At 47.7% G+C, this 27,060-nt stretch overlaps 1 protein-coding gene across 4 annotated transcripts in view; it reads left to right on the top strand.

Moving 5' to 3' along the window:
• Window positions 1–27,060, top strand: part of TIAM1 (TIAM Rac1 associated GEF 1) — a 443,928-nt gene that overhangs the window by 69,362 nt on the left and 347,506 nt on the right. For 2 of the 4 annotated variants that reach the window (XM_030806069.1, XM_030806064.1), the window contains exon 2: window positions 25,766–25,888. The gene's annotated coding sequence lies outside the window, so the exon portion shown is untranslated. Of the gene's footprint in view, window positions 1–25,064; window positions 25,083–25,765; window positions 25,889–27,060 lie in introns of those variants that run through there. The other 2 variants (XM_030806063.1, XM_030806062.1) reach the window with 2 other exon arrangements.

The following is a 27,060-nucleotide window of genomic DNA, read 5'->3' as shown; positions in this document are numbered from 1 at the left end:
TGAACAAAACTGATGGGCAGCCAGGTTGTCAAGCACCTGTGAAGCCAGGCGTGACATCCGACGCCTCCTTTCCCAGCCTCTGAATATCTGCCACCCCACATTCCAAGGAGAGACCTGCCGTGGCTGTGTCACCAAGTCTTAACTAGCACCACTGCCTGTCCTCTCCTGACCCTAGGTGGAGACTCCTGTGGCCCTGGTGAGGAGTTGGGCGAAGCGGCCACACAGCAGAAAGGTCTCAGTGCTCCCTCATGTGACATCTGGGGGCCTGAGTGGTGATATGACTCTCATTACATCTCAGGCTGTGGACGAGGCAGCTTTGCACAAAGTGCTTCTGCCCTGGGACTGTCCCACATCAAAGGCCACCAGGCTTTACTGGTCCTTGGGCTTCCCATCAGGAAGGATGGCCCAGCCTGTTGCCCTCCTCAGTGGAGAGGGCGGATGCAGGAAGCTTCCACCTGAGCCTGGCTGCCAAGCCCGTGACATGGGTGATTGGTAAGTGGTCACTGAGGAGCAGTTGAATGTAAAAAAGCACAACCAAGCCCAGAGCAGCACCTCAGGACACAGAATATTTGTCAGACCTAAATGAAATGCTTTGCAAATCTTGCTGCCCAAGGAGGGACAGGCTGGTGGAGCTGCTGACGCACCCTTTGTCCCCTTCGTCCTGACCCTGTAGGATGAGGCAGGACAGCGGGATGCTCATTTCTGCTGCTGCAGGTTCTGAATGCAGCCTCAGACTTGAGGGCTGGATGACGGCAGTGCAGCTGGCTTTCAGAGGGATGGTGGGGAGTTCCTTGGGGGCCGCTGATTGGCTGTCAGAGGGCGAGGGTTTTCATTTTTTCCCCAGGATGATCCAGAGTGGAAAGTGTCCTGTGTTCCAGTGCTGGATGGCTGGGACTCCCAGTCCTCCTAAAGGGACACTGGTTTCACAGTGCCCCATGGCACCTCCCTCCCCACAGTTCATATTTTATTGTGGGCAAGAACTGGTTTTGAATGGTGAATCCTCGGGTGGAAGAGGGGTGGGATGTGCTGTTGGTTTCCACTCAGTGGCATGCAGCTTGTTCCTGACCCCACAGGGAGCAGATCGTGTATGTGAAGATGGTTGCTCGGAATCAGGGAATCAGAGAACCAGGCACTGCGAACATGTGGTTAGGCAGGGCGTAGAGCTAAGAGGAAAGGTTCTAGAGCTGGACTGTGACCTTGTACAGGGAACTCACCCTCTTCATGCCTGGGTTTCCTCATCTGCAAAGTAGGAACATTAGTAGCACCTACCCCTCAGGCAGGTGCGAAGCTTTAGTGCGCCAATACACATGGGGGCTTAGACCAGTATCTGGCCCTGGTTGGCACCCAGTGGCTGTTGCTGGTGGTGGTGTTGGAATTGTTGGCACCTTGCTGCTTCCCTGGGACACAAGCCGTGCAAGCCCCTCCCTTCAGGAGTGTGCTGTCTCTAGAGGGCAGGCTGTCTTTGAGGATGTGAGAGCTTATTGAGGTTCCTGACACAATGGAGGCTGCTGGAGTCCAGCAGAGAGAATATGGTCTTTAGGTGTTGGAGATTCCAGGTCTGAATTTTGATCTGTTATCCCAGAGTTAGCGTTTTGCTTTCTCTCTGCCTCCTGTCTCCACACTCTCAGGCAACAGTGCATTAAATGTTTTCATTTTTTGTCTCTGGATTAGCATGTGAATTTTATAGGCTCCTAGATAATGCTACAGTGAGTTATAAATTGTCCACCCAGCAGCGCCACCTCTTGGTGTCACAGTCATTTTATGTTCTGTGTTGTAAGATGTGAGGATGAGAATAGCCCATGTCTGAGAAGCCCCTGGGACACCTTTCTGGGGATCAGCTGGAATGTGTGCGAGCCATGGAGTGAGGCATGCCCTGGTTTGTGGGAAGGCAGCGTGGTGCCCTAGACTTGCTCTTCAGTCTCTGTTCCTCAGTGCATGTGTTATGCTATGATTGGTGCTTGTCTTAGTCTGTGTTTTGCTGCTCTGAAAGAATAGAAATTATTCACAGACTGAGTAATTTATAAAGAACAGAAGTTTATTTGGCTCATGGTTCTGGAGGCTAGAAAGTCCAAGATCAAGGGACTGGCAGATTTGGTGTCTGGTGAAGACCTGCTTCCTGGTTCATAGAAGACTGTCTTCTCACTGAGTCCTCACATGGTGGAAGGGACTGGCTTGTATTCTGAGGCCTCTTTTATAAGGGCACTAATCCCATTCAAAAGGGCTCTGCCCTCCTACCCAGTCACCTCCGAAAGGCCCCACCTCCTCATACCGTCACCTAGGGGGCTAGGATTTCAGGGAGATAGGAATTTGGAGAGGTGGGGCACAAACATTTAGGTCACAGCACTGGCTGTACTGGGGGAGCCTCAGAACATGAAGATGGCCGTGGCTGGTGTCAGGGGCCCAGAAAGTCTGTCAGGCCTCCCTTCCTGGAGGAGCAGGAAGCTGAGATTACAGGACACACAGTGCTGTGGACTTTGGCGCCTGCTTTAATAGCTGGGCCTTGAGTAGGTTTACTACTAGAAAGTGGTGGGCAAGGATTTGAAACCCATAGTAGTTTGCTCTTTCAGGCTTCCTCAGTCTTTTCTTTGTGTGTTTCTCCCTGATTTTCACATTGGTTAAGAGCTGCTGTTTAAGTAATGTCCTTGCCCCGGAGGCAGAGGCAAGCTGGGTTTGGAGGCCACCCACAGTGCTAGCTCCATGGTGCTAATTCAACCAGCAGGTGTTGACGTATTGAGCTCATACCTGCGGGTATGTGCCTGCAGATGAACCGGGGAGCAAAGCACACACAGTCCCCACCCCAGAAGCCTCTTTGTGGAGTCCTGTGGGGGACACACAAAGTGACAGGCAGTTGGGGTACAGTGTTCTTAGTGGGTGTCTTCATCTATTTGGGTTGCTGTCACAGAATACCACAGACTGGGTGGCATATAAACAACACAGTTCTGGTGGCTGGGAAGTCCAAGATCAGGGAGCCAGCAGATTTGTGTCTGGTGAGGGCTGGCTTCCTGGCTCATAGACAGCCAACTTTTGCTGTGTCCTCACGTGGTAGAAGAGTGAGGGAGTTCTTTGGGGTCTCTTAAAAGAGCACTAATCCCATACATGAGGATTGCACCTTATGGCTGATCACCTTTCAAAGGCCATCACATTTAAGGTGAGGATTTGAAAGTGTGAGTTCTGCAGGGGACCCAACCTTTCAGCCTATGGCAGTGGATTTTCTGACTCCTTTTCCAGCAATGACCAGGGTTCCATAATGCCTTGGTTCACTCTCTTTTTCCAAGGCTGCCTTGGATCTGCTTGGGAGTTTCTTATATTGGACCCTACTTTCCCACCAGATGGGGACAAGGGACATTGTCTCTGGTCCTATGTGCAGATTTGTCAGGCTGCTCCTCGACTGGATGCATGGACTCTGTCATGAAGCAGTGCCTCTTGCGATATCAGCTAGATTGATGATAGTGTCTCATTTTTCTGGATTTTGTAGGTATCTTGAGTGCTCGCAGAGCTCGCATTGCTCTTGCCCTGCATATAAAACCAATCTTGGCCCCTTGGGATCCTCTGGCTGCCCTGAAATGAATGGAAGAGACTGTCAGTAGAAGCAGCTGCTTCTACTCTTAGAAATCCACATAGCAAAAAATGAGTCTCACCATGTTGAAACTGTGACATGTGTTTGAAAATAAAGTTTTAATTAGAAGGAGCATTTCTCAGCCTCAACCTGGTGCTGGCTGTCTTAACATTGAGACTAAAATAAACTGGCTCCAACTTCTTGGCACAAGACCCACTCTGTCTTTTACACACTGAATCTCGGGTTGAAGCGTGGGGTGCAGTGCGTATGTGTCTTTTCAAGACCTCAGATTTCATAAAACAAAGGAGTGGGAGGGTGCTTGATCCCATGGTGGTGGGGACTGCAGCACCATTTGCTGCAAGTCCTGTTAGTTTTGGCCTACTTATGTTTGCTTATGTGTATAAAATATCTCCTTCTTTCTAAACATAAGTCTGAGGACTTCATGGAAGGAGCCAGAGAGACAGCCCACCATGGTGTGATGCCAAGACCATGGCCTTTGCAGCCAGATACACTTGGGTTCCTGTCCTTCATTTACCAGCTGTGTGACCTGGGGCAGGCTGCTTAGTGTCTGAGCCTCTGTATCCTTATCTGTAAAATGGGCGCAACACTTTCATTACAAGTTTGACAATGATTATATACACACAGTGCCCAGGGCCTGGCACAGTAGCTACTCAGTAAGTGGTATCTGTTCTTCTTATAATCTCATGATTAGCACAGTCCTTACGTTGTTCTGGGTCACTACCAAGGGCTCCCATGCTGTTTTCAGTGTTACGTTGGCCTTGACTAGGGGTGCCTCTGGTTCAGCTGAGGACTGGCAAGCTTCAAATTCACTTTACCAGATGCACATGGGCAGGCAGGAGGGCGTGTCCTGAGCGTCAGCTTGCATATTGCATCACCCTTCTGTTGTGCTTCTGGGCTCCCACTCTGCACTCTGTCCTCCCACCTGCCACCAGAAGCCGTCACCAGACAGAAACAAAACAAACTGGTACTGCTTCAAAGCCAGAAAATAAGCCCTTTCTTGATTCCCTCATGCTAGGCTGATTTAGCCCAGGTGAGAAGAGGGTACCATCTTTAGGTTGGTGTGCAAGGCAGAATTTCTGGTTAAGATGGGTGTGATGGGCCAGGTGCGTGCCTGTAATCACAGCACTTTGGGAGGCCAAGGTGGGTGGATCACCTGAGGTCAGGAGTTTGAGACCAGCCTGGACAATGTGGTGAAACCGTGTCTCTACTATAAGTACGAAAATTAGCTGGGCATGGTGGCGGGAGCCTGTAATCCCAGCTACTTGGGAGGCTGAGGCAGGAGAATCACTTGAACCTGGGAGATGGAGGTTGCAGTGAGCCAAGATTGTGCCACTGCACTCCAGCCTGGGAGACAGAGCAAGACTCCGACTCAAAAAAAAAAAAAAAGAAAAGAAAAAGGATGTTTGTTATAGTAAGAAAAAATATATATTTATATGTATATAAATATCTATGTGTGTATATATATGTATACACACACACACACACACACACTTTGTCCCAGTTCCTGGCACACAGTTCTCCAAACCCTTGGAATCTCTGGAGCGATAGAATGTCTTTCTTTTGTACACTGGGGACCTCCTGATAGCTTCAGGATGAGGGCTGGTCTCCCAAAAGACCAAACCATGTGATTAGAAGGTTGAAACTTTCAGCTCCATCCTCTCCTTAGGGAGAGGAGAGAGGGGCGAGAGAGAGATTGAATTAATCATCAGTGACCAATGATTTACTCACTCATGCCGTAAGATCTCTGAACAACAGAATTCAGAGAGCTTCTGGGTTGGTGAACACATGTTGGTCCTGTGAGGTGGCATGTCCAGAGAGGGCGTGGGAGCTGGGTGCTCTTCTCCACACCTTGCCCTGTGCATCTCTAACATTTGGCTGTTTCTGAGTTGTGTCCTTGATCATAAACCAGTAATAGTAAGTCAGGTGTTTTCCTGAGTTCTGCGAGCCATTCTAGCAAATTATTGAGCCTGGGGAGAGGATCATGGGAACCCCAGAATTTGTAGTTGGTCAAGCCGAAGTGTGGCCACTCCATTTGTAGCTGGTGTCTGAAATGGGGGCAATCTTGTGGGAATGAGCCCTTAACCTGTGGGTTCTCTGCTAACTGTGGATAGTTAGCGTCAGTCTTGAATTGAATTGTAGGACCCCCCCAGTTGGCGTCCAGAGAGTTGGAGCATTGGTTGGTGTGAGGAAAAACCCCACACATTTGGTGTCAGAAGTGTGAGTAAAAGCAGTTCATGATGTAGGATAGAAACAGGTACCCCAACAAGGAGCTATGGCTTAACTTGGAAGTGTTGACTATACCTTAGGCATCTGGGTTAAGTCTTATTGTTGAGTGTATAGGACCTGTACACACTTGTGTGTACAGAGGAAAGGCCATGTGAGGACACAGAAAGAAGGTGGCTGTCCACAAGCCAAGAAGAAAGGCCTCACCAGAAACCAATGTAGACAGCACCCCGATCATGGACTTCCAGCCTCTAGCACTGTAAGAAAATAAATGTCTGTTGGCTGGGCGCAGTGGTTCATGACTGTAATTCCTGCACTTTGGGAGCCCGAAGTGGTGGATCATATGAGGTCAGGAGTTTGAGACCAGCCTGACCAACACGGTGAAACCCCATCTCTACTAAAAATACAAAAAAATTAGTTGGGCGTGGGGGCTCATGCCTGTAATCACAGCTACTCAGGAGCCTGAGGCAGGAGAATTGTCTGAACCTGGGAGACGGAGGTTGCAGTAAGCCAAGATTGTGCCAGTGCACTTCAGCCTGGGCAACAGAGTGAGACTACTCTGTCTCAAAAATAAATGAATGAATGAACGAATGAATGAATGAATGAATGAATGTTGTTGAATCCCCCAGTCTGTGCTATTTTGTTATGGCAGCCCAGGGAGACTAAGACACTTTCCCTCCTTCCTTCCAAACGTGATAGAAGGGTGTGGCTCCATTTGCAGCCACTGCCAAGGTCAGGGCTGGCTGGTGTCCCTGCCTTTACTCTGGCATGGGGCAGTGTGGTGGTTTCTTTTTTGTCTGTGCTATTTCTAGTCTTCTGTCTTCATTTAATGGATTGGGTAGCTAAGGATGAGAAAGCTTAAGCAGTTTGCTCCAAGTCACTTTAGTGTATTAGGCAGTAGAGCCCAAGGGTGCATCCCAAGCCTCCCTTGGGTAAATCCAGGACAGAGATAGTTAATTCCTTATTTAAAAATGTAACTCATAGTGACATGTGGATGTCATTGAGTAGCAAAGAAATGAAACAAAGTGGGCCAGTGACACACTACACTGCTTTGTGACAAGAGTAGGTTAACTGATTTAATGGCAAACCACAATGTAAGGGAAAGTGGACCTGAAAAGCTTAAGCTACCCAATGATGACCAGGATAGAAGTGCTGCTCTTGGAGGCTGAACCTTTTATCATCAGATGTTTTGCTCTGCCTTGTAGCTAAAACCATTGCTTTAATTTAAAATCGATTGATTGGATGGTGGCTATGTGCCTGTCTTTGTGCTGGGCGTTAAGCACCAAGAGCTAAAATGCATAGTTGCTGTGCAGAATTAGCTGATGCTTTAGCAGGGCTGACTAAATGGACAATGGCTGCACTGTGTAGTAGGTGTTCCCTAGGAGGGTGGAGAGGGGTAATTACTGCATGCTGTGAGAGCACGTGTAGGGCATCTCAGGTGGAGGGCAGATGCCGGGAATGGCTTTTCTAAAAGAGGCAAAACAGGCAGGGAATCCCAGTGGGGAATAGGGTTTCAAGCAGAGAAAATATGAAGTGTATCAGTGTGGAGAAACAGGGGAACAGCCCACTTGGAGGACTTTGTAGGTACTTACAGGTACTGTTTCTTTGTCTTTCTTCTCCCTTTCTTACCCTTCCTTTTTCACTTTCATCAGTGGCATGTTAGTAAATTGGCTCCCAAGGTGAATAAAGAGGCCTGATTTGTAGTGTTTTGTCGATTTCGATGGTATAAATTTTCCCATCATGGCCAATTCCAAGCTATCAGCATGATATCAACTGGTCTACAAAATTCCTAAAACTGTAACAATTGGTCACAAGCCTATATGGTCCCACTCCAGCAGACCTCTGCCTCTCATCCATCCTTCCATCCATCCATCCATCCATCCATCCATCCATCCATCCATCCATCCATCCATCGTTCCACCCATCCATCCATCCATCCTTCCATTCATCCATCCACCCCTCCGTCCATCCATCCATCCAATCATCCATCCACCTGCATAATTATAACCAGACAGAATCACAGGAATAAATTATGTTGCAGATTTTAGAGTTTTTTTTTTTTTAAATCAACTCCTCTCATTTTATAGACAAGAAAACTAATGTCTAGAGAGGGGAAGTGGCTTTTTAAAATTCTGTTCATTGAGCTATTAGGACCATTTTCTCCAGAATTCAAGTAAAGAATATGGCTTAGCAATTCTTGAGTTGAAGCAATGTAGAATCTAAGTTGTGCAGATCACAGTTGTGACAGTCCTAATGCTCACGAAGCTGTTTTTGTTCCTTGTCTCAATAGTTGCTTGTTCCCAGCAGGCTCACGATTTCTTTTGCAGGTGGTTAAAAATGTCCTTGTAGAAATCACATTCTTTTCCTAGTGCATAGCAGATAGTTTCAGAATCTAATTTAGCAGTTGGCTCTTAATATTTCTTGAGTCTTCGGTGTTTCTGGGTTTCATTTATCTCTTTTTGGGTGATGGTAGTCATCTTTCCTTTAGGATTCCAACTTAAGCTACGCATTTGGGATGTCAGCTAGCTGCCTCTACCCCATTTGTGTTGGGCTGGGTTTCCTTGACACATCTATGGGGTTGAAAAGCTTTGGCTTCTAACAGCCTGCTTTGGAACTTTTGGAAACATGAATAATTAATCATTGTTTTGGTGATCTTTAAATTGTTGTAAACTCATGGGTAGGGGGTGATTCTTACCAACTAAGAAGCTTTATTTTGAACAAAAAAGACAAAAAAAGAAAAACAAAAAGAAGCTTTATTTTGAAATTGTGGACACATTGGCTGGTGAATACTGAATGTTCCAGAGGACTCCATTTACAAGTAGTTTCTGTGCTATAATGTTGAGTGAAAAAGCAAGTCGCCAGGATATATATTACGATATGACTTTTGTAAAAAGTAGGCAAACAAATTGGCAGTTACCTCTGGGGACTGACAATGAGGATATAATTTGTTCACTTTTAACTCTACATGTTTCTGTATGGATTCATTTTTTTAAACTTTGTAATTACAAGTAGGTAGTAAAGCAAATCCAGACTAAATAGAAAGCTTGGTTCTATTTTAAGAGGCCTCATCTGGGAATGGGTGATAAACTTTGTTTGTCCTTTTAAGGCAATTTGCCATTTGCCCAATGCAAAGTTTATATGTGTCTAGTTTATAAATTGTTACGTAGTAATCCTAGAAACAATTGATTTTGCTTGCTAAAAATTAAAATTGCATAGCTGTTCACATCTGCTCAATAAGGCCAGCAATCTAACCTTAAACTTCACTGCGAGTTCTCCCTTCACCTCATAATTTTTTCCCAATTCTTTCCTAATGAGGTTAATCACCTGTGCACACGCACTGCCTAAGCTGGTTGTTATTCTGTACTCCCAGTGGTAATTCATTCTAAGAACCTCCTGGAGATATTCTGTAAACTAACATAGGGCCATTCTGTTTCTTTAGCATTTCTTGACTGTGAGGCTCTCAGCTGCCTGGGACACGGAGAGTCATTAGACTTCACTTGCTTCCCAGGAATAGCATCATGCCATGATACCAACGTGCTGCCTTCCTTCCTCTTTCCTCCTAAATGAACTTCTTTCATGCAGTTGGCAGTTTCCGTCCTCATCTTCAGGATGTCCTCTGGGGTTCCGGATCTCAATTTAAAAAAAATGCATTTAGAGTTCGAGACCAGCCTGGCCAACATGGTGAAACCCCGTCTCTACTAAAAATACAAAAATCAGCTGGGCGTGGTGGCGTGCACCTATAATCCTAGCTACTTGGGAGGCTGAGGCAGAAGAATTGCTTGAACCTGGGAAGCGGAGGTTGCAGTGAGCCGAGATTGCGCCACCGCACTGCAGCCTGGGTGACAAAGCAAGATTCCGTCTCAAAAAAAAAAAAAAAAAAAGAAGAAGAATGCATTTAGTTCCCTTTCCTGAGTCGCTGAACATTTGAAAAGGTAGGGAATGCATGGATATTGTACAAGAATCGGTCAAATCAGATTGTGTTAGTCTAAAATGGAAAAATAACTGTGACTTCTTATTCAGGCATTTGCCAGCAGATTCCCTCTCCCAACTCTTTCTTATAAAAAGAATTTCAGGAAATATGTGACTTAGGTAAGTGATGTGTTATTGATGCAAAGCCCAAATATGATTACGCTTGTGGGGGAAAATAGTTCTTCTATTTCACAGACTCTGGAAGCCTCCCTCTGATTAGGTTGACCCATATGAATTGCCAAATTGAGCTACCAAAAGGGCAATTTCCCCCAGTTCAACCTAAGATTGCTTATTTGCTAAGTCGTAAGCGCAGGAAATACATGTCTACATTAAGAAAGGACATGAGATGGATGTGCTCTAAGGAAGTCAGGCATCCCTTTTTTATTTGAACCTGTCTCTAATGGTTAGTGTTTACTTAGTTGACACTTGGTTGTTGCCTCACTAGCTTTCAGAAAGTATCTAGAGCAAAATTGGTTGCCTAGCAACATGTTCCAGCCCAGAAGCGTTGGAGAATGGGTCAGTGATTAACAATTATATACAATCAAGCTTAAAAATGCATAGCAGCCGGCAACATTTCTGCTCTGACCACCAGGAAGCATCAGCATTCTACTGCCCTGGGTTTTGGGCTATTGTAAGTAAATTTATTGCAGTTGTGATCTTGACCTCATGGTGGCAATTAAGAAAAACTGTTCTGGACTGAAATAGGCTCATGGCGCCCCTCCGTGCATGGATCGATTTTGCAAAAGCATCTGACACCCATCATTTGGTTGGCTGCCTGTCTGGACACTCATCCCCATGGAAAATGAGAAGAGAAAATGAAGAATCTGGATATTTATGATTGTTGTCATCTCAACAAATTGGCCCCTATTAGTGAATCTGTAATTTACTAAAGAACAAGTACACACAAAATGAGTGACAACAGCTCCCTCGCTCAACCCAGATCGTTCTTTCAAGAATTACCAATGCAGTGCAGATGTTCTTCCTGAAATGGCCCAAGCCCTTAATCGTTTTTCTTCCTTCCGTTACAGCAAAAGAGAAGACAAATTTTGCATCAGCCAGTCCTTAATCTTTCTGTCAGCACAAATATCAATGGTGTAAATCGTGAAAATGGCAGTAAAGCTAGGAGACATTTTTATAACTCTGGCAAAGCTAATAATGCACATTTCATTGTTGAGAATCATTGAGTTTAATTAGCTAATCAATTTTTAGGCCCTTTCCATTTGTATTTTGTTTAATCAACAAAAATAAATCGCCCTGCCAACCTTGAAAGACCCAAGTTGGAGAACAGTGGCAGATATTTCGTTTGTCCTGCCAAAAGTGCTTTTCCAACAGAAATGTCTTAATTGAAGATGATTTATATTCAGAAGTGCTGATGTTTTATCATTTGTCTAAAGAAGGAAAAAGCTGTGTAAGCAGGCAGTAGGCAGCCATTTTAGGCATTGTTTTTGACATTTATCTACACTCTTTATCCTTCAGATGCTTATATAAAAATGACCTGCCCTAGCCTTTCTTGCTAATGATTCGGACATCACCTCATGAAGTAGTTGTCAAGTTGTTCCCATAACTTTAGGTTAGAATCAGGATTTGCTCAGGAGGACTCCAGGCCCAGATCGTTTTGCTGTTTCCTCTGCGTTTCCTGATTCCTGCTCTCTGGGCCATGGGTGGAAAATGGCTGACATCTCAGCATTGGAGGACAGGCCACATGGGTGTGCCCTGGTGAAGTGCTGTGATTCTTGGTTTCTTGGCAAGAAAACATCACTAGTCCCAGCTGGCCATGATGTATCAGGGCACCCTGAGGCTTTGATCTGGGCGGGTGACAAGCTTTCTGAGAGTTGCAAGAATGTAGCGTTTGCTTTGATTGCCTCCTTTGCACCCCAAGGAAGGGGAAGAGATGAAGAAAATAACATTTATTTAATACCTACATGGTGTAGTCTCATTTCTTACAACAATTCCAGGAAGTCGCCAAACCCTATGTAGCTGGTGAAGAAGAGGAGTTTCAGAGAACTTCATAACTAGAATAGCTCACAGTGCCGGATGCAGTGGCTCACTCCTGTAGTCAGTAATCCTAACACTTTGGGAGGCTGAAGAGGGTGGCTCACTTGAGCCCAGGAGTTTGAGACCAGCCTGGGCAACATGGAGAAACCCTGTCTCTACAAAGGAATACAAAAATCAGCTGGATGTGAGATGTGTACCTGTAGTCCCAGCTACTTGTGGGGCTGAGGTGGGAGAATCACCTGAACCTGGGGAGGTCAATGCTGCAGTGAGCTGTGATCAAACCACTGTACTCCAGACTGGGAGACAGAGTAAGACCTTGTCTAAAACTAATAATAATAATAATAATAAAAAACTAGCTCACAGTAAGTTATATGTGGAGCGGCTGCAATTTGAATCCTGTTCTGTGGGTCTCCAATTATCTTCCCATTTCACCGGCTGCAGGAAGCTGGAAAAGTTCCCCTCCTTACCCTAAACAGGTTTTCGCTGTAGGACTCCCAGGGCGCAGGAACTGAAGAATAATAAAGGCTAAAAGTTGGTTGGGAGTGGTGGCCTGTAATCCCAGCACTTTGGGAGGCCAAGGCAGGTGGATCAACTGAGGCCGGGAGTTCGATACCAGCCTGACCAACATGGAGAAACCCCGTCTCCACTAAAAATACAAAATTAGCCGGGCATGGTGGCACATGCCTGTAATCCCAGCTACTCAGGAGGCTGAGGCAGGAGAATCGCTTGAACCCGGGAGGCGGAGGTTGCAGTGAGCCGAGATCGCATCATTGCACTTCAGCCTGGGCAACAGGAGCGAAATTTCGCCTCAAAAAAAAAAAAAGACTAAAGGTTTGTGAGTGCTTGTTGTGTGTCTGCCACTTTTCCAAGAGCTTCATATATATTAATTCATTTACACCTCACTTGCCTGTTAGCTGCTGCCATCCTCATCTTACAGATGAGGAAACTGAGGCACAGAGTGCCTGGGGCTGGACCATGGTTGCATGGTTAAGTGTTGAGGGAACCAGGATTTGAATCCAGGTGTCCTGACCCAGAGTCCATGCTCTTAGGATTCTGCCTTTCATTGACTGTACCCTTATTGGTTTAATATTCTCTGATACGGTTTGGATGCTTGTTCCCTCCAAATCTCATGTTGAAATGTGATCTCCAGTATTGGAGGTGGGACCTGCCAGGAGGTGTTTGGGTCATGGGGGTGGATCCCTCACAGATGGCTTGGTGCCATCCCCATGGTGATGAGTGAGCTCTCACTCTGTTAGTTCACAGGAGAGCTGATTGTTTGAAGAGCTTGGCACTTCCTTCTCTCTCTTGCACTCTCTCGCCTTGTGACATGTCTGCTCCCCCTTTGCCTCTGCCGTGAGTGGAAGCTTCTTGAGGCCTCACCAGAAACAGATGCTGGTGCCATGCTTCTTGTGCAGCCTGCAGAACCGTGAGCCAAATAAACCTCCTTTCTTTGTAAGTTACCCAGTCTCTGGTGTTTTTTTATAGCAATGCAAGAACAGACTAATGATTCTGCAAGTCTCCAGTGCAGCGAGGCACCAGCTAAGGTGACAGAGGAAGAGAAAATAGTGATTTTATGGAACTTATTTCAGACTTTGTTATGGACAGTGGAGGCCACTGATTTACTGATTGTCTCATTTCCTGGCTCACTCACTGATCTTTGACTGTACTGGGATCCCTTTCCTGCTACTTTTTCTCTCCACTTCCGGTTGTTTTCCTTGTGTGCCCCTGCTAAAGGTTTATTTTCCATGAGGCCCTCAGACTCACGGGAGGCCAGCTGTGCTCCAGGGGCCACCAAGAAGCCAACATAGTGACCTGAAAATTACTCCAACAGCAAAAAAAAAAAAAAAAAAAAAAAAATTAACCTTAAATCAACCTGGGATCTAATATGCAACTCAGCAACTTCTAAGCCATGTTCTTTTTTTTGTTTTGTTTTGAGATGGAGTCTTGCTCTGTCCCCCAGCCTAGAGTGCAGTGGCACGATCACAGCTCACTGCAAGCTCTGCCTCTCAGGCTCACGCTATTTATTCTCCTGCCTCAGCCTCCCGAGTAGCTGGGACCACAGGCACCCACCACAACGCCTGGCTAATTTTTTGTATTTTTCAGTGGAGATGGGGTTTCACCGTGTTAGCCAGGATGGTCTTGATCTCCTGCCTTCGTGATCCGCCCGCCTCGGCCTCCCAAAGTACTGGGATTACAGCGTGAGCCACCGTGCCTGGCCGCCATGTTCTTTTTGTAAGTAACTAATTCTGGGAAGCCAACAGAATGGGAAAACCCCAGAAAATGCCTGAAACTCCACAGCATCTTTCTGTTTACCGAGGCCATTCCCTTGGCAAGGGAAGAGGTGGCATTCCTGCTCATGGAGCTGACCTGGGTGCCCACCACCGCCGGTTCCTCTCTCTTCTCCTGGGGAGACAGTGGCCGTTTCTACATGGTTTTTCTGGCAGCATTGTCTCTTAAAATTTTTGGTCACCTTTTGAGGATTTAGAAACATTTTGACCTTTTCCTTTCTGGATTTCTCTTTTCAGAAAAATGCACACATACACACAATTTTGTGTAGAAAATTCGAGGTTTTAGCCAGGTGTGGTGACTCACGCCTGTAATCCCAGCACTTTGGGAGGCTGAGGTGGGTGGATCATCTGAGGTCAAGAGTTCGAGAGGAGCCTGACCAACATGGTGAAACCCTGTCTCTACTAAAAATACAAAATTAGCCAGGCCTGGTGGCATATGCCTGTAATCTCAGCTACTTGGGAGGCTGAGGCAGGAGCATTGCTTGAACCCCGGAGGCAGAGGTTGCAGTGAGCCAAGATCGTGCCACTGCACTCCAGCCTGGGCAACAAGAGGGAAACTGTCTCAAGGAAAAATAAATAAATAAATAAATAAATAAATAAATAAATAAATAAATAAAATTTGAAGTTTTCAGCCCGGCGCGGGGGCTCACATCTGTAATCCCAGCACTATGGGAGGCTGAGGTGGGCAGATCGCCTGAGGTTAGGAGTTTGAGCCCAGCCTGGCCAATATGGTGAAACCCTGTCTCTACCAAAAATATAAAAATTGGCCAGGTGTGGTGGCATACGCCTGTAGTCCCAGCTACTTGAGAGGCTGAGGCAGGAGAATCACTTGAACCTAGGGGGCAGGGGTTGCAGTGAGCTGAGATTGCGCCACTGCACTCCAGCCTGGGTGACAGAGCCAGACTATGTCTCAAAAAAGACAAAAATTAAAGGTTTTCACTGACACTCTTAACACTCGGAGCCTCTTCAGACAGTGCTCCACACCTGCCCCCTACCCATGCCAGGAAATCTAGCTTGAAAATCAGGTTTTCTATTTCTTCCCTCTCCATTGAGGACAAAGATAGAAAATTGATTATTTTTTTTTTTTTTTTTTGAGACGGAGTCTCACTGTGTCGCCCAGGCTGGAGTGCAGTGGCGCGATCTTGGCTCACTGCAAGCTCTGTCTCCCAGGTTCACGCCATTCTCCTGCCTCAGCCTCCCGAGTAGCTGGGACTACAGGCGCCCGACACCACACCTGGCTAATTTTTTTGTACTTTTAGTAGAGATGGGTTTCACCGTGTTAGCCAGGATGGTCTCCACCTCCTGACCTCGTGATCTGCCCACTTTGGCCTCCCAAAGTGCTGGGATTACAGGCCTGAGTCACCTCGCCCGGCCTTTTTTTGTTTTTTTTTTTGGGAGGTAGTCTCACTTTGTTGTCCAGGCTGGAGTGTAGTGGTGTGATCTTGGCTCACTGAAACCTCCACCTTCTGGGTTCAAGCGATTCTCCTGCCTCAGCCTCCCAAGTAGCTGGGATTACAGGCACGCACCACCACGCCCGGCTAATTTTTTTTTTTCTATTTTTTCAGTAGAGACGGGGTTTCACCATGTTGGCCAGGCTAGTCTTGAACTCCTGATCTCCAGTGATCCGCCTGCCTTGGCCTCCCAAAGTGCTAGGATTACATGCGTGAGCCACTGCGTGTGACCAACCCTTCTGGATTCTTAAATAACTTCTGCCTAGCCAGTAGATCGCACTTTTGAGATCAAGGAAGGCAGTTGTGTCGTCTTTATTTATTTCTACTTTTTTTTTTTTTAAGAGTTTCGCCCTTGTAGCCCAGGGTGGAGTGCAGTGGCGTGATGATCCTGGCTCACTGCAACCTCCACCTCCTAGGTTCAAGCAGTTCTCCAGCCTCAGTCTCCTGAGTAGCTGGGATTACAGGTGCCCACCACCACATCCAGCTAATTTTCATATTTTTAGTATAGACAGGGTTTCACCATGTTGGCCAGGCTGGTCTCGAACTCCTGACCTCAGGTGATCCACCTGCCTTGACCTCCTAAAGTGCTAGGATTACAGGCATGAGCTACCACACCTGGCCTATTTTTACTTTTATTATTATTTTAGAAACGGATATTCTGTAACCTTGAACCCTGGACTTGAGCAATACTCCCACATCAGTGTCTCAAGTAGCTAGGACTACAGGCATGCCACCATGCCTGGCTAATTTTATTTATATTTATTTATTTATTATTTATTTATTTATTTATTTATTTATTTATTTATTTTTGAGACAGAGCCTCGCTCTGTTGCCCAAGCTGGAGTGCAGTGGCGTGATCTTGGCTCACTGCAACCTCTGCCTCCTGGGTTCAAGGGATTCTTCTGCCTCAGCCTCCCAAGTAGCTGGGATTATAGGCGTGTGTTGCCACGCCCAGCTAATTTTTGTATTTTTAGTAGTGACGGGGTTTCACCATATTGGCTAGGCTGGTCTCGAACTCCTAACCTCGTTACCTGCCCACGTTGGCCTCCCAAAGTGCTGGGATTACAGGTGTGAGCCACTGCGCCCGGCCTTATTTTTATTTTTTAAGAAACAGGGACTCTCACTCTGCCACTCAGGCTGGAGTGCAGTGTTGTGAAGGTAGTTCATTGCAGCCTGTAACTCCCGGACTCAAATGATCCTCTTGACTCAGCCTCTGAAGTAGCCAGGGCAACAGGCATGTGCCACCACATCCACTTAATCTTTAAAAGAAGTTTTGTGGAGATGGGGTCTTGCTATGTTGACCAGGTTGGGGTCAGCTTTAAATGCTCTCCTTTGGATTTGGGGATCATGGAACTTTGTTTAACTTTGCTAGGGTAGTTTAGTAATTCTGTTAGTGATTGCGAGATTCCTGGTTTTTGCCAGAGGCTTTTAAATCCAGTCTTTTAGTTTCAGTTTTTTTTTTTTTTTTGACCTATTTATATGCCTGTCATTACAAGGCCACTTTGAAAAGCCTTGTTATCCTCATGATGCTGAATCAATCTGCCTTGATATCACAAGAAATTGTATATAAATTGCTCACACGGCATTATGTGCAAAGGTAGTTTCCCCTTATTGTATGGTAGCTTGATGTTTAGAAACGGCCATTTCTAAATTTTGCAAAAAAGCGCAATTATATGTGGGAAGAAATGGAGAAACTAGGTGTTATGTGGTGTCAGGTATTACTGGGCAACAGCTATAACTCACCCCACTGAGCTTGGGGCTGGGACGTCTGGATTCTGCTCTTTGCTCTGGCTAGTACTTCCCTGTTGCCTTGGGCACCACCTCGAGGTCTCAGGACCTCTGTTCCCTGGAGTTACTATTACTGATGAAGACTTGCCTCTTGACCAAACTTGAATCCGGCTTCTCTGAGCCCCCTTCTCAGCTAGGCCTTTAGCCCACCTGAAAGGGGCCGGGCGGAGACCAAACTACACCGGTCGTGGTCAAGAGATCTTTATTGGAGGTATCGAGTGGCACCACGCAAGAAGAGGAGAGTGGGCTGCTGGTGTGCTGGATTTTATATCCCTTGGGCCTACGTGGATTGGGCTAGGGGCGGGCCCAAGGGAAGGCGGGAGATGCTTCTTTCTGATTGGCCCGCCTTTGGCGGGTTCAGACAGTGCCCGGTCAAGGAGGGGAGAAGAACCCGGAACCGGCCGCATCTTAAGGTACGGCGCCATTTTAAGGCACCCCATGTTACCTAACATTCCTCCCTTTTTGTTTTCTTAAATGGGGGAAAATGGGCGTCGTGGTTCATCTGGCTGCTTCCTGCTGAGTGGGGGCGCTGTGGGGAGGGGGCACAGGGAGAACTGTCAGGGTTGTGCGTGGGGTAATGTTCCTTGTAGGTATAGATCCTCCAGTGCCGTGAGCCAGTAGAGGGGCAGGGATGGGTTGGCGATGAGCCAGCTGTCGGCGCAGAGATTGTTGAGAAATTTGTGGAATCAGTTGGCGGTTGTCATGACTGGCTTGGGTTAGCAGGTTGTGAGCCCGTCTGTGGAATCTGTCCCGTCCTTGCTGGTGGCTAAAAGTTGGTAGTTTCTGAGGAGAAGCTGGTTAAATGTTTGGTTAGATATGGAAGAGAAACTTAATGAGGCAGGGGAGTAGTGCACAGAAAGCGAGGATACCCATTAGGGGGCCTAAAAAGGGAAGGAGCCAAGCTAAGAGGGGGGTTTTGAGGGTTTCCCAAAGGGAGGGAGTAGTGCTAGCATTCATTAGTTTACATTTTATCTGATGTAGGTTTTAATGCTAGTTTCAATTACTTGGGACTCATTAATGTAATAACAACAGTTCTCCTGTAAGAAGATGCAAGTACCACCTTTTTCGGCTGTGAGTAGGTCGATGGCGCGGCGGTTTTGAAGGGTGACACCAGCTAGAGATGTGATTTGTCGTTGGAGGGCGGCTAGAGACTGAGCCGTTTCCTCAATGGCCGTCTGAAAATTGGGATACGCTGTATACCTATGAGAGAGGTTGTTAGAGAGATTCCAAGCATGATAGGCAGGAAGATTGCTTTTTTTTTCCGACGGTCCTCAGGAGAGTTGGGTTTAGGGTGATTAAACTGATAGGCTTGAAGGTCTTCAGAGAAGGAGAGCAATGTGAGTTGAGGGAAAGTTGGCGGGGGTGACAGTTTGTTTGCATGTTACATTGTGGGGCGATGGGGGGTGGTAGCTGGTGTTGTAACAGGTAGGAATAGGGACGCTGAGGTTGGCAAGGAGGGGGACATGGGAGATTACAAAGCCGGTGGTCGGGGGCGGGGAGGAGTTGCTTGTGTTTATGGAGAACCGCAGCAAGAGGGGGTTTGTTGATGTTTGCGCATAAGAAACAATCGGAAGTAGGGACCTGAGAGGTGTTGTGTTAATTTCAGCTAGAACCTGTTGGGAGTCAGTTTTTAGGGTACGGGTGATGGTTACAGTTTGTGCCGGATAAGACCAGGCGTTGCTTGGGTATATTCCCCCTGTGGCTGCCTGGCCCCAGATTGCGTTGGCTGGGTCGGTGATGTGAATTGCTTGAGATGAGGCATTGTTTTGGTGACATAATATATGAATGGGGTCTGTCTTTTTTTTTGGTGATTTAATTCATAACACAGCTGGTCCAGGGACACCCATAGTTTTGGGGCCATTCTGCGGGATTGTTGGTGTGGAAAGCAAATGGCAAAGTGGAACATGTGGAAATAAGGGTCCTGGTTAGGGTCCTTATGTGTTATGGTGAGTTTAGGGAGGGGAAGGTTTACTGAGGATGCGTCGATGGCGCAACGGGTGTAACTGATGACATTGGTGTGTGACCTCTGGTTAGCGTTATAGGTTTCTTTGAGGGTGAACAGGTAATAGGGTTGTGGAGGGGGCCTGTTGGTGGAGGAGGGTCCGTAGAAGATGTAAGAGGTGGAGAGCCAGAAGAGCGGGCTCGGAGCAGGCATGAGGGCAGCAGCTTGCGCCTTAGGAATAGTAGGAAGGGAGGGCGTTTTAGAAATGCGAACTTTGAGAGGGTTGTGGGGTATGGGCGTGCCTGGCTTTAGAGGGGTTTGTGGGTTCGTGTTTAAGGAGAGACAGGCCGGAGGGTGGCGGGATTGAGGGGTGCACATGTTTGGAAAGTTACAGCGGAATCGTGCAGGAAGGAAACTAGGAGAGACAGTACACGGCAAGGGGGAAGGGTTTGTAGACTTTTGTAGGTCAGGAGTTCCTTGAGTTGATGGGGGGAGGTAATGACAACAGCTGCCCTAAACGTTAATTTCTTTGACTCTTGAAGTAGTAGGTAGGCTGCAGCCAGGGCCCGAAGGCAGGGGGCCCACCCTCGCACGGTGGGGTCTAGTCGGCCGGCAGGGATGCAGAGCCTCCCATGGTGAGAGAGGAGGGGGTATATGTATACGGCGGCTGGCTGAACAGGGCGTCCGCTATTAGCCGATGGCCGTGTTGCGAGTCAGAACCTTCGAGCTGGTCGTCACCAAAATGAAAGAACTGATGGGCCTCTGTAAGGCCGAGGGCCGTGGGTTACCTGGTACCAGGATTTTTTGAGCGAGAGAAGGGAGGAAACCCAGGCTGGACGAGTAAGGAGGGAAAGGAGAAAACTCAGTTCCCTGCGGGCCAAGTTCGCTCTCAGAATTGTTTGGATAGGTATGCAGCTGCCGCAAAGGTGGGTCCATGCATCTGACCTAGGACTCCAAGAGCCAAGTCATTGTGCTCATGTACATATAGAATGAAAGGTTGTTGTAAGTCTGGAAGATGTAGGGCTGGGGCTTTGAGTAGTGCCTGTTGGAGTGACAGGAAGGGCTTCTTGACTGTGGCCTCTACAGGCTCTGATGGGGTACCTCGGGAGAGATCATATAGGGGCTTTGCTAATAAAGAGTAGTTGGGGATCCAAGTTCTAAAGTAGCCTGCTAGTCCTAAGAAGGGGAGTATCCCTTGTTTGGTTTTTGGGATGGGAAGACTTCTAATGAAGCACTTTCAGTCTAGGGTGATGGCCTTTGAGTCATGGGAAAGGAGGACTCCTAGATAGGTGACTTGAGTGAGGGAGAGCTGGACCTTTTGGGGGGATACTCGGTAGCCTTGGTCAGCAAGGAAGTTGAGAAGAGAGGTGGTGTCAGTTTGTGAGACAGAGAGGGACCGCATAGGAGGAGGTCATTAATGTATTGTAGGAGGGTGGACTGGGGAAAGTGTAATTTTTGTAGGTCTGAGGCAAGAGTTTAACCAAAGATATGGGGGCTATTTTTGAACCCTTGGGGAAGCACTGTCCACGTGAGCTGTTGTGACTGTTTAGTGTCTGGGTCAGTCCAAGTGAAGGCGAACAGGTCTTATGACTGAGGGGAGAGGGGAATGGTGAAAAAGGCATCTTTAAGATCTATGACTGAGAAATGTGTGGCACTAGGAGGAATAGAGGATAAGAGCTGAGATCTTGGACGAGGCGGAATGTACCATTGGGTTTTTTTACTGCTCGAATGGGGGTGTTGAATGGCGAGTGGGTTGGTCTAAGGAACCCCTTCCTGAGGAGATCAGAGATAATTGGTTGTAATCCCCTCAGACTAGAGGTGGGGAGAGGATATTGGGGTTGGCTGGGAAAGTGATGTGGATTTTTGAGGGAGATTTGTATGGGGGTGCATAGTGCTAACGAAGCAGTGGTAGTATCCCAAACTACAGGATTGACACCTGTTGGGAGTGAAGGTGGAGGAGGAGCAGGAGCCTGGTATATGGAATGCAATGAGTGAGGTGGATTTTGGGGGGGGGGGTGGCTGGATTAAAGGTGAGAGGATGTCCCTTCCTAATAGGGGGAGAGGGCATTAGGGCATGAGTAGGAACCGATGAGAGAACATGTGACTGGAGAAGGTGCAGGAGAGGGGAGGGGTGGCTCTTGGACGTATGGTTTGGCCTCCAACCCCGACTATAGGAGATCCAAAAGGGGAAGTGGCATCCCAAAATTCCCTTAAAACCGAGAAAGCAGCTCCGGTGTCTAGGAGAAAGGTGATGGGACGTCCATCCACTGTTAAAGAGACCCTGGGCTCCTGTGTGGTGATGATTTGTGTCGGGAAGGAAGTCCCAAGGCCCCGTCAGTCTTGAATGGCCAATCCTAGAAGATCGGGAGTTGGGATGGTGGCCGTCCCGGCCACCCTTTGGGAGCCGGGGCAGTCTACGCCCCAGTGGCCAGATTGGTGGCATTTAGGACATGGCTGGTTGGGGGGCCTGGGATTTGGGCACTCTCGGACCCAGTGCCCTTCCTTTCCGCATTTGAAACAGGGCCCTGGGGGCTGACATTGGGATGGATGGGCAGATGACAACTTATGGCCGTGTGATCGAGGGGAGGCTTGAAGGGCTTGTGCCAGTAACTGGTACTTTTGCCTCTTTGCCTTCTCGATTGTGATACACCTTAAATGCCGTCACTAAGATCTCGGTTTGAGGGGTGAAGGGGCCTTTGTCCAGTTTTTTTAGTTTACCTTTGATATCAGGAAAACTGAGCAAAAAAATGGGACATGAGGAGTTGCCTACCGTCTGGGGTTTTGGGATCTATGTTGGTGTATTGTTGGAGTGCCTGTGTAAGGCAATCTAGAAAAGCGGACGGGTTTTCTTTTCTTTTTTTTTTTTTTTTTTTTTTTTTGAGACGGAGTCTTGCTCTGTCACCCAGGCTGGAGTGCAGTGGCGCAATCTCGGCTCACTGCAAGCTCTGCCTCCCGGGTTCACGCCATTCTCCTGCCTCAGCCTCTCCGAGTAGCTGGGACTACAGGGGCCCGCCACCATGCCCGGCTAATTTTTTTATATTTTTAGTAGAGACGGGGTTTCACTGTGGTCTTGATCTCCTGACCTCGTGATCCACCCGCTTCGGCCTCCCAAAGTGCTGGGATTACAGGCGTGAGCCACCGTGCCCGGCGGGTTTTCATTTTTATCCTGTATGACTTCATGAAGTTTTTCAAAGTTAACTGCCTTTTGAGCTGCCGTCCGTAGACCAGCTATGATGCAGTAGCGAAATGGTCTCAGGCTGATACTCCATTTTGGGTGTTATAATCCCAATTGGGCTCATGCTCAGGTACTGCCTGCACTCCTAGTGGTAGGGCTGGGGTTGTTTGATGAACCTCATCTGCGTAAGTTTGAGCTTGTTCCTAGACTCGCCTACGCTCCTCGGGAAGGAGGGTGTTAGAATCATATAGATGTCATGGAAGGTAAGGCTATAAGCTTGGATGAGGTATTGGAATTCTTTGATATATAAAGCAGAATTGGAAGTGTAGGAGCCTAGGCGTTTTTCTATTTGTGATAAGTCAGCCATAGAAAAGGGGACGTGGACTCGGACAATACCTTCAGCTCCTGCCACCTCTCTAAGGGGGGCAAGGAGGGGGGTGTGTGACTTTGAGTGAGTGGTGGGGGTGCTGAAGGCCGGGGCTGACGGGATAGGCGGTTGAGGGTGTGTGGGGGGGCAGCGGGAGGCTGGGTGACTTCCGGTTGGGTGGCGGCCGGAGGGTGCGGCGGAGGGTGGTGGTATGGTGGGGGGGGTTCGTTGGCTGGGTCGAAGTCAGGGGCAGAGGGAGAGGTTGGTGGTTTAAGAGCGTCAAGGAGCTGCTGCGGTTTGCAAGGGAGACAAAGGTTAGGTCTATCCTGTAGGAGTAAGAAGCCGTGGATATATGGGATCTCTACCCATTTTCCTGTTCGCTTGAGGCGAGGCGCTTCGTGGGGTCTCTTGCCTGCCTAGAGAGGTAGACCCTGGAGGGGAAGACTTACCAAGACGAGGCCGGTGTTGGGCGAACAGCTTGGCGAACAGGAGAATGGGTGAAGGCCGGCTGGGGTCTGGACTGAGCCCGAAAGGGATCGGGGTCCCACTGAGGGGGGTGGGGAGTCCTGATCCGAGTCACGGCACCAATGAAAGGGGCTGGGTGGAGACCAAACTACACCGGTCGCGGTCAAGAGATCTTTATTGGAGGTATCGAGCGGCACCACGCAAGGAGAAGGAAGAGAAGAGAGAGAGGGCTGCTGGTGTGCTGGGTTTTATATCCTTTGGGCCCATGTGGATTGGGCTAGGGGCGGGCCCAAGGGAAGGCGGGAGATGCTTAGTTTTATATCCCTTGGGCCCATGTGGATTGGGCTAGGGGCGGGCCCAAGGGAAAGCGGGAGATGCTTCTTTCTGATTGGCCCTCATTTGGCGGATTCAGACAGTGCCCGGTCAAGGAGGGGAGAAGAACCCGGAACCGGCCCCATCTTAAGGTACGGCGCCATTTTAAGGTACCCCATGTTACCTAACACCACCCCCACCTTCCAGGCCTTACCAGTTAGTTTTAGCAAGAATCCTGCTAAAGTTAGAGAGCTGCTAGATGAGTTTAGAGAGATATCCTCTATTCTGGAGATCTGATTACACCTGATCAAGTTCCTTGTCCCTATCCTTGTTGTCTAAGTCAACCTGCTTTCAGCAGGAATCATGTTAAGTTGATTTAGCAAGAATCCCCCTGACTTTAATGTCTCTTCTTAGTAATTTCCCCTCCACGGACGCCTCCCCCTGCTCATTGGCTACCGATCTCCAGATGTCTTTGCTGTATTTGGAGTTGAGCCCGATCTTTCTCCCTGTTGCAATGACCTTGACACCTGTTGTTGTAATCCTAAATAAAGTCTGCATTACCATTTGTAAAAAGTGTCAGAATAATTTTTTGCTTTGACATGACCCATCATAAAACCTTGGAATTGATTGAGATCCTCAAGGACCTCTAGTTCAACCTCGCCTGATATCAAGACCTGTAAGAAGATCTCTACTCACTGCCAGGGGCCAAGTCACCGCCCTTATAGGCTGCTTCTCATTGTTAAGAAGCCCTGCCTTGGTCTCAAGCCTGAAATCTGCCTCAGCTTTTATTCATTCATCTTAATTCTGTCTTTCTTTGAAAGCTGTTCCCTCCCTTATTAAGAGAATATATTAGCTTTTAACCAAGCATAGTGGCACAGGCCTGTAGTCCCAGCTGCGTGGGAGGCTGCGGTGGGAGGATCGTTTGAGCTCTGGAGTTCGAGACTACAGATTGTGCCACTGCATTCTGCACTAAAAATAAATAAATAAATAATAATAAAATAAAATAAGAATATATTAGCTTTGAAATTTTTAACCTTTTTTTTTTTGAAACAGGTTCTTGCTCTGTCGCCCAGGCTGGAGTGCTGTGGTGCAATCACGCAATCACCGTTAACTGCAGCCTTGACCTCCCAGGTTGAGGGAATCCTCTCACCTCAGCCTTCCTAGTAGTTGGGACTACAACTGCACACCACTGCACCAGGCTGATTTTTTTCATTTTTATTTTTAAATATATTTTTATTTTTTTAGGCAGAGTCTCACTCTGTCCCTCAAGCTGGAGTGCAGTGGTGCCATCTCAGCTTATTGCAACCTCCGTCTCCTGGGTTCAATCGGTTCTCCTGTCTCAGCCTCTCAAAGTACTGGGATTACAGGCGTGAGCCACCACATGTGGTCTTTTTTTTTTACCCCTGAGACAGAATCTTGCTCTGTCGCCCAGACTGGAGTGCAGTGACTCGATCTTGGCTCACTGCAACCTCTGCCTCCCGAGTTCAAGGGAATCTCCTGCTTCAGCCTTCCAAGTAGCTGGGATTACAGGTGCGTGCCACTATGCCTGGCTAATTTTTGTATCTTTAGTAGAGATAAGGTTTCACCATGTTGGCCAGGCTGGTCTTGAATTCCTGACCTCAAGTGATCCACCCACCTTGGCCTCGCAAGGTGCTGGGATTACAGGCGTGAGCCACTGCGCCCGGCCTATATTTTTATCTTTTGTAGAGACAGTGTTTTGCCGTGTTGCCGAGACTGGTCTTGAACTCCTGGGGTCAAGTGATCTGCCAGCCTCAGCCTCTCAAAGTGCTGGAATTAGGGGTGTGAACCACTGCACCTGGCCCAATTTTAACCATCTTAAGAAAATAAAAATAAAAATAGAATAAAAACGTATTACTCATCTTGTGTCCTTGGACAGGATTCTGAGCCTGGTTGAACCTGTGTTGCCGACCTAGGAATATTATTACTGTAGAAGGCTGTTAGGGTGATGTGCCGGGGTTGACTCTGTGTGGACTCCATCTTTATTTCAAGGTCCTGGATGGTTCTGCTCCTCTGCTTCTAATTTTAAGGCCTTTGTTTCTTTCCTCTGTTATTAGCAATGGCTGTTGCCTCCTCTGGTAGAGTTTTATAAATGATGTACTTCTTTTTTTTCTATGGAATAAAATGGATGGGCTTTGTGGAAGCTGTTTGTCACTCAGAAGTTTTTTTGTTTGTTTGTTTTTCTTACCTTCCAGGTTGAGGGTCACATTCCAGATTTAAACAGCTTCAGAAGCCTGACCATCATCATATGGTGAGCAGTTTACACTCTCATATACGCCCTGTCATGTGCTTTGAAGGACTTTCTAGGGGCATCAAGGGTATGTGAATAAATTTGCTTTTTCACTTACTTGTCTGTTATCTAGCCCCAAATCTGTGCCTGCTGTTTGCTGATTTTCACCCCCTATTCTTTTTTTTTTTTTTTTTTTTTTTTTTTTGGAGATGGAGACTTACTCTGTTGCCGGAGTGCAATGGCGCTATCTTGGCTCACTGCAACCTCCGTCTCCCGGGTTTAAGCCATTCCCCTGCCTCAGTCTCCTGAGTAGCTGGGATTACAGGTGCCCACCACAGTGCCTGGCTGATTTTAGTATTTTTAGTAGAGACGAGGTCTTGTTATATTGGCCAGGCTGGTCTCGAACTCCTTACCTCAGGTGATCTGTCTGCCTCGGCCTCCCAAAGTGCTGGGATTACAGGCATGAGCCACTGAACCCAGCCTCTTACTTCTTTTTTAACATGACAATATTCTGTTGGAAGTGAGGCAAGAGCAAAGTCAGGGAGACCAATTAGGAGGTGACAGTGATGAGGGTGCTGGCGATGTAGCTGGTACTGGCGATGGAGATGCGGCAGATTCTGGAACCCTTTGAGTGTCGAATTGACAGGGTTTGCTCCGGGTGGAGTGTGAGGTGTGAGAGGAAGATGTGTCCAGGAGAAGGAAGAACCCATGTATTTGGGGTTTGTGAAGTGACAGTGGTTGATCACGGCTGCTCTGGGCTCCCTGGGCTCTTCTTGGCCCTTCAGCAGGTAAGAGTTCAAAGCTGGAGTGGAAAGGCTTATCTCTTGAGCTCTCATCGAGTTGTTGATTAGTTCCTGGGTAGGGTAATTCGCTGGTAGACCAGTTACCTCTTTTGAACTGGTGACCACAGCCTGCATCCCCAGCTCTGGTGTGCTGCTAGACACAAGAAGAGGCAGGCTGGCCAGGCGTGGTGGCTCATGCCCCTGTAGTCCCAGCACTTTGGGAGGCTGAGGTGGGTGGATCACCTGACGTCAGGAGTTTGAGACCAGCCTGGCCAACATGGTGAAACCCTATCTCTACTCCAAATACAAAAATTAGTTGGGCATGGTGGCAGGTTCCTGTAATCCCAGCTACTTGGGAGGCTGAGGCAGGAGAATGGCTTGAACCTGGGAGGCGGAGGTTGCAGTGAGCCAAGATTGCGTCACTGCACTCCAGCCTGGGCAATAGAGTGAGACTCGGTCTCAAAAAGAAAAAGAAAAA

The sequence above is a fragment of the Nomascus leucogenys genome, chromosome 25, assembly GCF_006542625.1.
Source record: "Nomascus leucogenys isolate Asia chromosome 25, Asia_NLE_v1, whole genome shotgun sequence".
In the NCBI taxonomy this organism is placed as follows: Eukaryota; Metazoa; Chordata; class Mammalia; order Primates; family Hylobatidae; genus Nomascus; species Nomascus leucogenys.
The sequence above is the reverse complement of the archived record's forward strand: the minus strand, read 5'-3'. Positions and strand labels throughout refer to the sequence as shown.